This window comes from Cydia splendana, chromosome 15 (assembly GCF_910591565.1).
Source record: "Cydia splendana chromosome 15, ilCydSple1.2, whole genome shotgun sequence".
Lineage (NCBI taxonomy): Eukaryota > Metazoa > Arthropoda > Insecta > Lepidoptera > Tortricidae > Cydia > Cydia splendana.
Genome location: NC_085974.1, coordinates 2,430,002 through 2,447,199, shown reverse-complemented (window position 1 = coordinate 2,447,199; position 17,198 = coordinate 2,430,002). Strand labels below are relative to the sequence as shown.

General features: G+C 39.5%; 1 long non-coding RNA gene across 2 annotated transcripts in view; it reads right to left on the bottom strand.

Moving 5' to 3' along the window:
- Positions 1-569: 569 nt before the first annotated feature.
- Positions 570-17,198, bottom strand: part of LOC134797460 (uncharacterized) — a 356,765-nt gene continuing 340,136 nt past the window's right edge. For both annotated transcript variants that reach the window (XR_010145086.1, XR_010145085.1), the window contains exon 2: positions 570-625. This is a non-coding gene — a long non-coding RNA (uncharacterized LOC134797460). The remainder of the gene's footprint in view (positions 626-17,198) is intronic.

Here is a 17,198-nt window from a genome sequence, read left to right as displayed (position 1 = left end):
CATCAAGGGGCATATTTACCCTAGGGCCATCCGGGCCATGGCCCGGGGCGCCAACCCCCGGGGGCGGCATGTGCCGCCCCTGGCGGATTGCATTTTGTTTTTCTTCCTTGACTTCTGGGGCGGCGACACGTAATGGCCCGGGCGCCAAATTTCAAAATACGCCCCTGCAGGGCTACATGTGTTAAATAACTTATTATACATATAAATCTGACCCTTACATCCACCCTTTTCCTAACCCTTCCCACAGCTTAGTATCGTGTAAAGCCCTAAACCTAACCTTAAATCTTACTTCATAATGGCCGACCTCGCCTCGCCTATTAAGTATACACGTAATACTTGTAATTGTTATTGTCTTCCAAATAGGAGAGTCCATGCATTATGATATAAACGCACGTTTTGCAAGGGCCATGGTGTACGCTTTGAGCAAATTAATGTATCGATTAACGTTTAAAATGTTGGAGGAAACTGTTATTGTATAAAACTGTCCAATGTTGTAAGTCCTGCTAGCGAAAGGTTGTCTGGAAAGCGATAAGACCGCCTGTTGTTACCTCAGCTTTTAACTGTATTAAATTTTCTGTGTATTTTTAACTGTATGGTGCACAATAAAGAATATTTACTTACTTACCTGTCAAACATGTAATAATTATCGTCTGTTTAGTACTAAATAAACAGGGACGTTTGCAAGTAATATTAAAATATTTTAAATTGAAGCAAACACTGCAAAATTCATCTCATCGGGCAAGATTTGAATTCGAGACGTTTCGGATCACTCTAACCACCTGAGCTACCGAAGTTTGCCAGACCCGTAGGAATTTTTCCATTGCTTCCTATAGTTTCGTCCTCAGGGAGGCCCATAGCAACAAGCGTCCATAGGCTGCGCTGGCCGCTAACTATCAGGCGGGTCGCACGCTTGCCGTGGTAAATAAAAAAGATTACCAGCCATCATTATTATTGCAAGGTTTATTGTTTTAAGGGCCATTAAAATGTTGACCTAACCTACTACTGTAGGTATTCCCATGAGCCTATTCACTTGGGTCGAAACGCGCGTTTGAGGCCACGACGGCCTCCGCGGACCACGCTCGGCAAACTAATTAACTAATCAACATATCGACGGTAGCCTAGTCGGTAGATACCCTTTTCCTACGAAGCAGGAGGTCCAATGTTCGATTCCTGGTATAGTTATTTGTACAACAAGAGATCAAAGTTTGATATTTCTTCGAGTGCTTATTTTGAGTCCCGTGCAAGCGAAAGATTCTATAATAGATTCACGAGCGTAGCGAGTGAATCTAATTTAGAATCTTGAGCGTAGTAAGGGATTCAAAAGCGCACGAGATGTAAATAACTTTGATCTCGTGTAGTACACAAAATTTTTCACCCTAAGCAGTGAGAACATACCTAGAGGGACAGAGATAATAGAACCCAAGTATATCGAACTTGTATTAGACCCACCATGTTGAAATGACATTTGACTATAAAGGTCACTTGAATGTCATTTTGTCTCACTCAGTGAGCAAAATCGCATTTTGCTCACTGAGTGAGACAAAATGACTCAGTGAGCAAAATCGCATTTTGCTCACTGTTTTTAAGAAGCAAAGTACCCTTGTTCGAGCTGCTGAGGTGAAAAATTTATTTGTGTTTTTATTTCGGATATCTGTTCCTAAGTTATAGATGTTTCATATATACGTAAGTACTTATGGGTATATATCATCTAGCCACAACACAAGCTTTATTGAGCTTACCGTGAACTATAATCTGTAACTTTAGGTATTTAAAAAAAAGTAAACAAACAATTTGTATATTTTCGGGTAGTCATTACATTTATTGGTTAACCAACCAAATACAAAACCGCCTGGATCAGTCACTGAACGACCTGACTTGAACCTACATTATTTGATCATGTAATGTTTTCATCTACCCTCAAACATTACGGAGCCATTTGAGGGTAGATTTTGTTTACTTTTATTTAAATATCTAAAGATCCAGAGTATAGGTCGATCTGTGTGAAATTGTCCTATAGCATTTATTTATTTATTATACCTCGTTTTGTCATGAATTTATTGCAACATTCAAGGAGGCTTGGAGCTCATTTTAAAAGTTGTTCATATATCAGTAACAAATTAATAGAGCCGAGACTTTTTACTTCGAATAGGCCTATAGTTTTATTATATTAGTTCTCAAGGATTACAAATCTCGCAAACTATCCCATAACCCCTTCCAATAACGATCAGGAATCAAATGAGCAACATTATGTCGACATAAAGCGACCTCTTTACGAGCTATTATTTACTTTATCGTATCATTGTATCTACTGAATGCGTACTAACATTGTACGTTTCATTATCTGCCTCTCTTTCAGTCAATGCAAGAGCGATAGAGATACATAACGAAGTTTCGATTTTCCATGTTCGCTTTAGGATCTGATTGAGATGCTGCATTGCGGTGATATTAAACTGGTAATGCTGTTTATAGAAGAAAAACAATCACTTTGTATTCATTTAACAGCCCAGCCACGACTTTGCCCGACCGGCGGCGGCGGTGGCAACCATAGGTGGGAACGAAAGGTCCGATCGTTGTGTCTCGCTCCAACCTATGTTTGCCGCCGCTGCCGCCGCCAGTCGCGCAATGCCGTGGCCGAGCTGTAAGAGTCAGACGAATCCGCCGCCATAAAGCTGCTTCAAATCGAAGTTCGGTATCGATAGGGTAATAGAGTCTAGGGTAGGATAAGAGAATATCTATCTAATACCTTTAAACGAGCAATTCTTGTTTATTTATATATATATATTTCGGGGATCTCGGAAACGGCTCTAACGATTTCGATGAAATTTGCTATATAGGGTTTTCGGGGGCGATAAATCGATTTAGCTAGGTCTTATCTCTGGGAGAATGCGCATTTTTGAGTTTTTGTATGTTTTCCGAGCAAAGCTCGGTCTCCCAGATATTTTGAAATTAAATAGCAATCATAGTAATATCATAATCAAATCCCGCTTACAAAATCAATCAACGATCACCCTGGATTAACAATGGTTAATCCACGGATCATTATTATTGATCAATGGATCAATAATCAATAATAATGATCCGCCATTGTCCCGAGAAGCAAACATGGATCCCATTAAGGATTAAAGGAACGAGGTTTGAACATGAACCAGATATAGATTACAAAATACAATAGATTCCTCACTAGTGGCAGGGTCTAGAGAGAAGAGAGCTCATTTACATGTATAGTTGTTTGGGCTGGTTTGGTAAAAGCTGTCAGAAAAGAAATACATTTTTTTGACTTTACGCCAGTAAAAAGCTCAATGTGATTTACTTTGATAAGTTTTTTTTTCAATCACTTCGGATAGATAAGTGATCCACGCCATAAGTTGCTGATTAACCTGGTCCCCGCGTACTTGTAAAAGTAAAAATTCAATTCGAGATGTTACCTCTTAGGGCCACTTGCACCAATAACTATCCCGGGGTTAACCGGTTAAATTTGGAGTTACCATGATTACCAGTACAATTTGACACTGGGTTAACGGTTTAACCGGTTAACCCCTGGTTAGTGGGATGGTGCAAGTGGCGCTTATAGGAATATCATAAAGTTCCAAATTTAAAAACACAAAAACTGTTTAAAAGGTATACGAATATGTGAGCATGGAGCAACATTTAAATTTGTTACGTCCCAGACTAAAGGGGCCCACTGATTAACAGTCCGCAGGACGGTATCGGCCTGTCAGTTAGAACAAAATTTTGACAGTTCCGAACAACTGACAGGCCGATACCGTGCGGCGGACTGTTAATCAGTGGGCCCCTTAAGGGCCGTCCCAGCTTCCAAGGAACGAGAGTCGCGAGTCCGTTAAGTATTTTAATTTAAGTAAACCTAACCAACCTCATCCAATTGCGACTTGTCTTTAAAATCGGTATAGGATAACTTAAGGTAGACAGCAATAAATACAGAAATAGGCTTTTAAGTGACATTGTATACTCGTACAATGAATCGTTTACACATCGATTGTTAACCTTACTTCATAACCTTAAATCGTCTAAGTACAATAAGGTCATAAGCGCCGTACATAAAGCACACAAATGTAGCACTTCGATTTTGGTGGGCGGAATATTTTAAAACACAATGACATAAGCGTCGTATTATTGCATATAATGCCGTAAGCACCGCTTAAATTACACATAAATGTACCATCTCGACTCTGCGGGCGGAATTTTACAAAAACGAAATGTTGTAAGTGTCGTAGTATTTTTATAGATATGTTTCATTGTGGTTTTAGTATGTCAATGTGTGTCAAATGGACCAAAGGCTAAGGCTAACATGTTGTAGCGCATCGATAGTCTATTATGACGGGTTTTGTTTAAATACACGAGCCTACTTTGTTCATGTAGCATGGAGGGATATTTTACCTTTAGGGCTCATTTAGACTGTACGAGAACTCGCATGCGAATTTAGTTACATTGCGGACTATTGGCGTAACATCCAATTCAGACGACCCGTCTAAATGAGCCTCAAATTACCCAGGACATTGATCTCGTTTTGACATACCTGTCAGTGATTAAGTCAAAACGCTTATTTACTCAAATCCAATTACTCAAATCCTCAAACAATTTTGAGTAATAAAAATTTTTTTATAAAATAAATTACAATAAACCTTAAATTAGACTCATTTCGTTAAGTAACTTACTCTAAACTTTAATATAACCTGTTACACCTTAATAATATGCTCGTGTCGTGACCTCTCCCAAGGTTTCCACAAATTGAAGAGATTTCTCACGGTGCTATTAACGCTACATCTATATTCAACTTCCGTCACTTTTCAAGAACAGTGACTAATAGTCTGTATCTTTAAATAAAAGTAAACAAACAATTTGTACCGGGTAGTTATAACATTTATTGGTTAACCGACCAATTACAAAACCGCCTGGATCAGTCACTGAATGACCTGGCTTTAACCTACATGATTTGATCGTATAATGTTTTCATCTACCCTTAACTGGCTTAAGGAGTAGATTTTGTTTACTTTTATTTAAATACCTAAATATACAGAGTATAACGTTAATCTGCAAGTTACATCATCTCCCTCGCGTTGCCCAGGATTTTTACTGCGGCTCATGGAAGCCTGGGCACCGCTTGGCAACTGATCCCAGGAATTGGACTGCCTTGACAGTGAAATCTCTCTGTCAACTAAATTTTGAAATATGTCAATAACAAAATAAATGGGATCCGCCCAGAGATGATAAAGATACAGAGTTGTAATATTCTAAGATGTACACCACTAGACTCGACTTATTCGGGCTACAATAGATCGTTACATTTGACCGATAACCGCAAGGAGACCGCAAGGCTACTGCGACACTCCGACCTTGCTCATCTGTCCATTAGCACCGCTGTCACAACTTCAAAACATGCCTCATGTGTCCACGGTGGCACACAGACTACTTCGTGTACTACTAGAGTTAGACTAAGAAAAGTCTGCAGCGTTTTTGATAGCCCACGCAGCGCAAGTGTTATTTTAAACGTCAAACTTCCATGAAATTATGACGTATAAATAACACTGGCACTGCATGGGCTATCAAAATCGCTGCAGACTTTTCTTGGTCTAACACTAGTAGGTACCTATAGTTCGACAAGAAATTGTAGAAAATTATACGTAACTGTCACATATTTGACATAAAATGCTTAAATATGAGAATAATTTGGTATGGAATGTTTTTAGTTCCATTTTATTTAATTTCTACTATTTTATATCGCACTATAGGTACCCTATGAAATGAAACTAGAAATGTTTGAAATTTCATTTCGATTTCAAATTTCGGACAAACAGGAGGCTGAGGAGGCGTATTCTGATTGTAAGAGCAGGATATAAATTTGATCTGGATTTATGAGTGTCCATTAGCACCGCTGTCACAACTTCACATCATGCCTTATGTGTCCACGATGGCACATAGACTACCTCGTGTAGACTTCGCTGTGAAGGCCCCGTGGGTTCAGGCGGCCTAGCCAAGGTGACGATCTGTTGGAGGTTTCATTTCTGTAGATTAGTATAAACCTGTACTCCTTCCTTACTGTAATTCTGGCCGACATGCACTGAAATGTGATTGACGTTATTATTGATTTCTGATTCTTTTTTTGTTCTCTTGTGCTGAATAAACTCTGCTTTACCTACATATTTTGTGATAAAATGTGTGTTTAAATTTACTCATTCAATACGATCGCTTGTGCATCGCCATCGAGTCGCTTTGTGTCTCTCTATCACTCTTCCATATTAGTGTGACAGTGACAGTTGCGTTTCGTTCGCTATAGCGATTGACATGTTATCTACGGGGCCAGGTTCTTCTCTCACTCTTACTGAGCGTAACCGTGAGCGAGACGGCTGTACGGGCCCGGGATCGTGGATATCATGTTTTTGAATTAAAATGCTTCTCAGAGAGCAGCCCGCTCCCAGCTTTTAACTGCCTGAGGGGATATGTAGAATTTTTGTTGTATCTATACTCCATCTAGTATGCAAGTGATCTGTACATGTGTCTAACTCCAACAATGTCAAGTTCACTCAACAAAGTCACAATATAAGACATAAATAAGTATTCCAAATTCAGACTATTTTTAATTTCAACCGTATTTCTATAGGGTTAAGAATGAGTTTTAAATGCAGCTTTGGCAAGCTAGGATAATGACCTAGCTTGCCAAAGCTGCATTTAAAGTAAGTAGGTACCTACAATTCTCTTTTCACCACACCAGCTCGGAAAGGCTAACTTTGCACTCCAAAAACTGATAGCAAAGTTGCATTTTATGCACATGTGCAAAGTAATCAAATGCAAATTTTGAGTTGTTTTATTATGTTTGCTGGTAGAATTTACTTTTAAATGATGATTTTGGATGATAAATATTTAATAACATTCATTTGGATTTGATTTGGTTTGATTTTGTTTGATATTTTACATTTAGTATTTGCTTCGGGTTGGTGTGGTGAAAATTTGTGCGTTTCACTCGGGGGCAAATTTTGTTTAATCCTCGTGCTTTGAAACCCTCGCAACGCTCAAGATTCCATTTTTCGATCCACTCACTACGCTCATGGTTCAATTTTGGAATCTTTTGCTTGCTCGGGTATCAATATTAGCACGAGCGGTTAAACAACAACTTTGCCCCCTTGTAAAACAAATAACTATTACTTGGGTAATTTGACGCTTCGCGGTTGATTTCAGTTGAATATAAAATTCGTAGTAGGTACTCTTATTAAATAATAAGAGATACTACTAAACATAATAAGTTATTATGTTTTTGATAACTATACTTAAATTGTATGGTAAATAGAAAATAGCAGATTATTTTAAAGGTCTCAAACTCTCAAGATTACAATTTTTGAAATTCCCACCGGCGTACCTAAAAAGATTTTACCTATTCCAGTGCTGAGCAAACTTTCGCATATTCTTCCAGAAATCTGCAATGCCGGCAACTGTGCATAATTTTACGTTACTCTTGATTATTTCATGAAATTTGAATTAATAATGAAATTTGTTCTTTCTACCTCTCTTGCTTTTTAACTTTTTTAGCGTAGAATGCGACAAAGAATGAATATAATAACTACAAGGATTTTAATATTTGAATGCATCTGAAAAAATTAACTACATACATACTAATACCTTGTTTTGTAGGGTTCTGTACCCAAAGGGTAAAAAAGGGTAAAAACAGGACTACGACTCCGCTGTCCGTCTGTCTGTCCGTCTGTCTGTGTTACCAGGCTGTATCGTGATAGATATGCAGTTTAAATTATCACAGATGATGTATTTCTGTTGCCGCTATAACAACAAATACAAAAAAAAAAACAGAATATAATAAATATATAAGTGGGGCTCAAACGTGATTTGCGTAATGGTACGGAACCCTCGTGCGCGAGTCCGACTCGCACTTGGTCGGTTTTTAGTACTTATTAGAAAAAGGGTAAGCAATCTTGACATGTTACTTTATTAAACGATCCGGGTTTCGAACCTTCGACCTCCAGCTAGAAGCCTTATATCTTAACGCAGCACCACCAACGTTTAAAAAAACAATACACTGCATTATGCAGTCATTTTGTACACTATTCCACTGCATTTTCAATGCTCTTGACAAGAATAAGGAGTCGCCTTCGCGATCCTAAAATCGTAAACAAATACGTTTTATACTTAACATAAACATTGACGAGGAGGCATATTCTAACTTTGGATGTCTTCTCTTAATATGTTACTGACATGATATTCATAATTGTGTATCGTGCCGCCCAATGTACATTAGGATGTACAATCAGTTTCGATGGAATGTCAACCTTCATTAAAGACATAGGTAGCATTTCATTTGTCTCGTTAAATTTTCGAACAAATGAAATTCAATCTAATTTAAAATACAACTAAATTCTAACTTTTTAGCTATAATTTTGTACGGTGAGCGGCACGAGGATATAGTACCATAGCTAAGGTAATTTTGGCGTAGCAGTACAGGATCTGGCAGTTGCCCTCAGTGCCCCCATTTAAAAAATCTACTAATCCCCATTGTTTAAGTATGTCAGTCAATGTTTGACATACTTAAACACCCAATGAACAGCAGAAATTTTCGCGATTTCGGGGTTGGCTCGATAGTAAAAGTTGTTCAGTATTATCTACATATTCAACCTCATGGCTCCTCTACACGATGGGCCAACGCCGGCCACTCCAAGGGACGCAGCCATGCGGTAGAATGAGATAGCAATATCACTTGCTCCCTCTAACGCATAAATGCGTCCCTTGGAGTGGCCGGCGTTGGCCCATCGTGTAGAGGAACCATCAGAGTATGGCCAGACATAACAAAAACAACCTGTACAATGTACAGATGTAGTGCATAAATTGTTTTCCATCGCACTTTCTTGGAAACGTCCGTATGTGTCATGCTAGTTCAGTCAATGTCAGTACTTTTTGTACCGAGACTGTCTGAAATAGCAAGACACGTTCGTATGTTTACGTGAAAATACGATGGATAATAATTACGCACCACATTTGTAGGTACATAATATTTATTAGGTACTACAACGAAATGCGACTAATAGGGGGCTGTCCATAAATTACGTCGTCGATTTTAAAATCATCCAAAAATCATGCTTCGAATGACCCCGTTTCCTCCTACGTCATGCTACCATCATCCGATGTCCAGACCCCCCCCCCCCCCCCCTAAACTAAGATAGGAAACTGATGAGATTTCAAATGGCGAACACGCCTCCAGGCAATTACGGCCGACCTCGACACATTGGCACGCAAATTGTCACCATTTGTCACCCGAGACATATTGTCACGTGTCATATTGTCGGCGATAAATTTGCACATATTACACGGTAACGATATTCAATTGGGGTATTCAGTGGATTTTATTTCGGTGTTTAACTTTGAATAGTCCAATCAGTGTTGAAGAGGCAATTTTGAAGTGTTTTGGACGGGGTTTATTTGTTACATAATTATATTATTTATTTTTCATTTCTCATGCTCTGAAAGAATTCATTGTTGTTCTAAAAGGTGTGCAGAAAATGATACATTTCTGCACTAGAGCATTGTAGGTTCCAAGTACGATTTAAGTAATTAATTTTATTACGGTAAGCAATTCAAATTTGGGTATAAATGGATTTGTTATACAAATTCCAGTCTGATATTTGACTCCCCATTTCATAAATAGCGATACTTTTGCCTAAATTGTTAATTGAAAGTACCCTCAAAAATGCTATAAACATTTATACTTAGTTATGTTTAAAAATAAATACATGCATTTTACTATCCTCGTATTCGAAATGAAAAGTAGAGTGCTTAACTCGGGTGAAAGGCATCATTTCATGCCTTGGTTAACAATCTACTATTGCTAGCCTGCTGTGTTCTCTTATTCTTATATTATTTAGGGCCACCGCACACTAGCGTCTTTGAGCGTCGACTCTAACTCAGCGCTATGGAAAATGGCGTCGCTGCGGAGTTGCGTCAACGTTGCGTTCACCATAGAGTCGACTAGACGCCGACGCTCGGGAGACGCTCGTGCGGGGTGGCCCTTAAGAGCCAACAGGAGTGGTCATTTCTCCATACAAACGTACTCCTCGTTTTCCTCCGTGGTTTTTGAAGCTAGAGCAATGATTTTTTCAACACAGATTAATATTGTCAATATCTGTGTCGGACCGTTTTGCTTTTTTTGATATTTTTGTTTTTTAAGGCGCTAGAGCCCTTCAAAAATGGCCAAAATGGCCTAATTGACTATGCCGCAATGAGAGGCGTGGCATTCAAAAAAGCAAAACGGTCCGACACAGATAATTTCATAATCATTTAGATTTCCAAATTTGGTTACGATTGGTTAAGTTTTGGAGGAGGAAACAGTGGAGTACGAAACCTCGATTTTTGAGATTTTTACGCAGGATTTTTCGCCTTGTCCTTATCGCACTACTTTTAGGTGCCGCTTCCGTTAGCGAGACGGGTATATTTACCTAAAATATTTAAAACTCAGCTCCTGTTTCGTCTTAAACGTAGTTAAATGCGGAGGTCCATATAACAAATAAGGAGCTTATCAAGACCATTCAAAATGGCGACAGTTCAGTCCCTCGTTAAGTTTAATGCGCGGGTACTTACAGTGATCACCTCACCGGGTCAGAGGATCTGAAATGGAGAGAAGTTGTTAATATTTATTTTAACACCTAAATTTTTATAGATCCTTAACTATATGATATGGGATATAAATGACATAAATGTAAAAGTAAAAATGTAAATAATGCATGCATTCCAACCGTTAAGAGCGCTCTTACAAGAAAAGTCGAAATAATGCAAAATTGATGATACTAGTCGACGAAATTCAGGACTTTGCGCTCATTATTAGAAACAATGAGTACTTGGTCCAGTAAAAGCGTCTTCTTATCTTTATAAATATCGTTGTAAATATTAGAAAAAGGACTTATTAAATTAGTAATGATTTTTTTTCTGATGGTCGTTTCCGAAAAACCCCGTGAAGCACTGAATGGCGAGCTCTTATTTGGAAATGTTGAGAATTTTACTCTGCTAAACCTGGCTATTTTGTATTACTAATACCCTGTACTTTAGGCATATCAAACTATATTTTTCCTACATACCTTTGAGAAACAGAAAATCAAAGTAAAACGAACTCGATTTTCTCTCCGAAACAAGTGTCAATTCCTACGAAAATCTACTTAATATCGAAGTCATTTTCATACTCAAGCAATCTGCAACGTTTGCTTATACTGTTGGTATACTTTAGTGTTTATGAAATTCTACTATAATTTTTTGGCAATTTTTTGAAAACTACTCTATATTACCGATGACGCGCGCTGCGCCAGCTCAGTGCCGCGGCAGAGCTTGTAGAGGCAGGATGTGTGTCGGTCGGCTCCGCACATTTTCAACGGCGACGACGAGGTTTTTTATCATTGTGTGCGGCGGGCGCCGTGTAAAACGCTATACTGTGTGCGTGTAAACCGCAACGAGAGACTTTGATCCTAGCACTGTTTTTATAGTATTATAATTTATAATGGTACAGTTTAATAAACTACCGGACAGGATTAAAAATATTTGAAACGACCTGACATTCTATATGTATTTATTTGACTCAAGATAGTACTCAGGGTCTGATGATGGAGCCGGAAGGTGGTCACCGGTACCAATCAACCATGCAACTAAACCACTTCGTGTTTAGGCTCGTTTTATTCATCTCAACAAGATCTTTGACACAAGATAGTACTCAGGGTCTGATGATGGAGCCGGAAGGTGGTCACCGGTACCAATCAACCATGCAATTAAACCACTTCGTGTTTGGGCTCGTTTGATTCGGCTCAACAAGATCTTTGACTTAAGATAGTACTCAGGGTCTGATGATGGAGCCGGAAGGTGGTCACCAGTACCAATCAACAATGCAACTAAACCACTTCGTGTTTAGGCTCGTTTTATTCGTCTCAACAGGATCTTTGACTTAAGATAGTACTCAGGGTCTGATGATGGAGCCGGAAGGTGGTCACCGGTACCAATCAACCATGCAACTAAACCACTTCGTGTTTGGGCTCGTTTGATTCGTCTCAACAAGATCTTTGGCACAAGATAATACTCAAGGTCTGATGATGGAGCCGGAAGGTGGTCACCGGTACCAATCAACCATGCAACTAAACCACTTCGTGTTTAGGCTCGTTTGATTCGTCTCAACAAGATCTTTGACACAAGATAGTACTCAGGGTCTGATGATGGAGCTGGCAGGTGGTCACCGGTACCAATCGACCATGCCACTAAACCACTTCGTGTTTAGGCTCGTTTTATTCGTTTCTATAAGATCTTTGACACAAGATAGTACTCAGGGTCTGATGTTGGAGCCGGAAGGTGGTCACCGGTACCAATCAACCATGCAACTAAACCACTTCGTGTTTAGGCTCGTTTGATTCGTCTCAACAAGACCTTGGACACAAGATAGTACTCAGGATCTGATGATGGAGCTGGAAGGTGGCCACGGGTACCAGTCTACCATGTAATTGAACCACTTCGTGTTTGGGCTCGTTTGATTTGTCGCAACAAGATCTTTGACACAAGGTAGTACTGAGGGTCTGATGATGGATCCGGAAGGTGGTGACCGGTACCAATCAACCATGCAACTAAACCACTTCGTGTTTGGCTTCGTTCGATTCGTCGCAACAAGATCTTTGACACAAGTTAGTACTCAGGGTCTGATGATGGAGCTGGACTGTGGCCACGGGTACCAGTCTACCATGTAACTGAACCACTTCGTGTTTGGGCTCGTTTGATTTGTCGCAACAAGATCTTTGACACAAGGTAGTACTGAGGGTATGATGATGGATCCGGAAGGTGGTCACCGGTACCAATCAACCATGCAACTACACCACTTCGTGTTTGGCTTCGTTCGATTCGTCGCAACAAGATCTTTGACACAAGTTAGTACTCAGGGTCTGATGATGGAGCTGGACTGTGGCCACGGGTACCAGTCTACCATGTAACTGAACCACTTCGTGTTTGGGCTCGTTTGATTCGTCGCAATAAGATGTTTGACACAAGATACTACTCAGGGTCTGATGATGGAGCTGATAGACAGGTACCCGTCGCCACCTTCGCGCTCCATCATCAGACCCTGAGTACTACCTTGTGTCAAAGATCTTGTTGAGATGAATAAAACGTGCCTAAACACGAAGTGGTTTAGTTGCATGGTTGATTGGTACCGGTGACCACCTTCCGGCTCCAACATCAGACCCTGAGTACTATCTTGTGTCAAAGATCTTGTTGAAACGAATAAAACGAGCCTAAACACGAAGTGGTTTAGTTGCATGGTTGATTGGTACCGGTGACCACCTGCCAGCTCCATCATCAGACTCTGAGTATCACCTAGTGTCAAAGATCTTGTTGAGACGAATCAAACGATCCTAAACACGATGTGGTTTAGTTGCATGGTTGATTGGTAATGGTACCTTCCAGCTCCATCATCAGACCCTGAGTACTGTCTTGTGTCAAAGATCTTGTTGAGACGAATCAAACGAGCCCAAACACGAAGTTGTTTAGTTACATGATAGACTGGTACCCGTGGCCACCTTCCAGCTCCATCATCAGACCCTGTGTATCTTCAGTGTCAAAGATCTTGTTGAGACGAATCAAACGAGCCTAATCATGTTACTACATGGTTGATTGGTATCCGTGACCACCTTAATCATCATCAGATCCTCAGTACCAGTTCGTTTTTAAACCCTCGTTGATACAAACTTTACAACCTATAGGTACCAAATACAATGACGAAACATGTAAATAAGCGAGTAGGTACCTATAATTTCTTTCGAGTAATATACCTTCATAAGTACGAGTATGGGGCTATTCATAAATTACGTCGTTTCAAATGGGAGGAGTGGGGGGGGGGGGGGTCTGGACATCGGATGATGGTAACATGACGTAGGAGGAAACAGATTCATCCGAAGCTTGATTTTTGGATGATTTGAGGGGTGGGGGGGGTCAAAAATCGTCAAAAATAGATGACGTAATTTATGAACAGCCCCTATGTACATTTGCACTGCATTTAGTATTTCGTACTTACCAAATAACAGTTTTAGAACTTTAAAAGTTAAGTACAGTTAGTGTTGTTATGGTTGATTTTAATATGCTTCGCGAAGGATCAAGAATGTTTAATCCATCATTGTAGTGCGAGTGTGGTAGAAGGGATCGGCATACTGAGCTCGCACGGCCTGCCGCAGCGCGTAAAATACCTAAATTCGCTCAACGCCGAAATGTAATAGCGCTCTTAATTCTCTTTTATATTGTAGCGATATTAAGGAATAAATGGCTTTTTTCATTATAACTACCTATAATTAATTATTATTCTGAAGAAAAAGTGACCAAGCCCTCATATCATACCTTATATGTATTTATAATATAAGTAGTCAATATTAGCGGATGAAATAATGCGCCAAAAGTATCTGCCCACCCTGCTATATTTTTCCAAATATACTTACTTACTACAGTTTTCGTTCAAAATTATTAGCACAAACCGTAAATCATAGGGTAACTTATATATACTATGCCTTATTACAGTTTTTTGACAAGTTTTCACAGATTATTTGGTACAAATAATAAATATATGATCAATAAGGCGGTTTGTTTACAGTTTGTGTTAGTGACGCCCCCCTAAGCAGAACTTAGCGTAATATTCCCGATTAGCGGACAATAAAACATACAATATCCCACACAACAACAACATACGTTTTTATTACATAAATTAATTCAATCATATCATATAAAATAATACTAAAACTAAAGATACAATATACAATATTAAAACTAAAGTTAAAACTAGGAATAAAATAAGTAAGATTCCTTTAATTAAATCAGTATGAACCTGATTAGCACTGCAATATGGCGACGACTTGCTCGCCTGATGAAAAAGGTTGCATGTAACATACCTTCAATACCTTGACTATTCTACTAACTTACTAATCATAAACCTTATTGGAGGAAAATAAGGTCCACAGACAGTTAAAATTCGCTGTAAGTACATCTTTAGACAAATACGTCGAGAAAAATACTTGGCACGTGTTTTAAAGACGACATTTTCAAGTAATTACGTTTAGCAAACAAAGGAACTGACGGAAATATCAGCCATAGTTACGACAAAAGCGTAAAACTTGATGTAGTTTGTGTTGTATGATTAATTGCTGTCTTCCTATGGTATGGTCATAGAAAAACTCAACGCACCAAAAAAATACTAATACTCAATAGTCTTGTCGACACGTTCAGAATGGTGAAAAATAGAGATGGTGCGTCTAAAAATACGTGTGATCGGTGTGATACCTCATTGGATACGGAATGATGTCTAGAAAAAGCCAAATTCCAAGCGTTCTTTAGCACATAAAAAATTAAAAATGGAAAGAAACTGTAAATATAAATATAACTTGCAAACTTGTTGCAAACAAAATAATTAAAATTTCTATAATGAAATTGGAGTTTCCAAACAGCTTCATCAGTCATTGTCGACGGTATAGCATTATGCAATCACACTGTATTGCCGAACAAACATTCATTTTTAATTAAATACGGAGCCAAAATAAAATGTCTGTCGGCTCGGCTCTGATTGCTAAAAATATGCGAACTTTATTAGTTTTCAATAAATTCGACAATTAGTCGTTATCCACTGTCGTTGTCGACTGGTAGCCGTCCGGTGGGTCGGCCTAGGTATCGCTGGGAAGACAGTGTGGCGGCGGATCTGCTTCAGCTTCGCGTCAGTAACTGGCAGGAAGTTGCGCAGGATCGGGACATGTGGCACGCTCTCGTTTCGGAGGCCAAGATTCTCTTTGGATCGCTGAGCCAAAATAGTTAGTTAGTTAGTTAGTCGTTATGAAGAGTATATTCAAAAATAGAAGCGTGACAGAGTGGTCAGATAAAACCGGACAAGTGCGAGTCGGATTCGCCCACCGAGGGTTCCGTACTTTTTAGTATTTGTTGTTATAGCGGCAACAGAAATACATCATCTGTGAAATTTTTAACTGTCTAGAGTTCTAGACAGTTATCACGAATCCTATCAGAATATCACGGTTCCTGAGATACAGCCTGGTGACAGACAGACGGACAGACGGACAGTGGAGTCTTAGTAATAGGGTCCCGTATTTACCCTTTGGGTACGGAACCCTAAAAATAGTCTCAATAGTCCTTTGTCCCTGGCGGGTGCTGCCTCTGCGTGCGTCCCATGACTCGGGCAAGGGCAGCATCCGCTCGGTGTACCCATATCATTAAAGTGTTAAAAGGGCATCTACATGTTGGCTTCGGCTCCGTGCACGCCTCCCAAACGTCAGGAACACCATTGTTTCGTGATGGGAATGACTATTGTATGAGAATAAACAGAATTCCCAAAGACATAAAACGAAGTTCCAGTGATCATAAAATGGAAATACAATACGTCGCCTTCGAATGCGTACCCCCCAAGCTTCACACCAGGGATGTTGCGAATATTCGCATCTGCATCTGCAATCGCGGAACTTCATAAAATCGATGCGGAGCTTAATGCGGATGCGGATGTCGAACAAGTCGGTAAAGGAACGTCTTAGCGGCGGCGTAAGTGCTAGGTAATTTCGTCATTACCTATAACGAAATCGTATAGATCCAGAAAAGTCGGCCAAGTTACTGTTTATTAAAAATAACGCACCTATATTCTTGCTCAAATACTAAAAGTTTCGTTTTTTTTTAAATAAAAATTACTAAAATATAATATTTGACGTTTCTAAGTACCTAATCTTGACATCCGTATCCGCATCTGGCGATGTGAGCCTTTAAACATCTGCATCCGCAACATCCCTGCTTCATACTTTGTCGAGGGACAAATATTACACGTGTCAGCAAAAGTAGCAAAAGCGGGAGGCTTTGTAATTTACTTGAACACGACGACACAACTTTATTATGAAGATAATTATCATAAGTACAATCATAGGTACGCTCACAGTTTAAAACGACATGTTTATTACATGAAACTTGGTTTTTAGGGTTCCGTACCCAAAGGGTAAAACGGGACCCTATTACTAAGACTTCGCTGTCCGTCCGTCCGTCCGTCCGTCCGTCCGTCCGTCCGTCCGTCCTTCCGTCCGTCCGTCTGTCACCAGGCTGTATCTCACGAACCGTGATAGCTAGACAGTTGAAATTTTCACAGATGATGTATTTCTGTTGCCGCTATAACAACAAATACTAAAAACAGAATAAAATAAAGATTT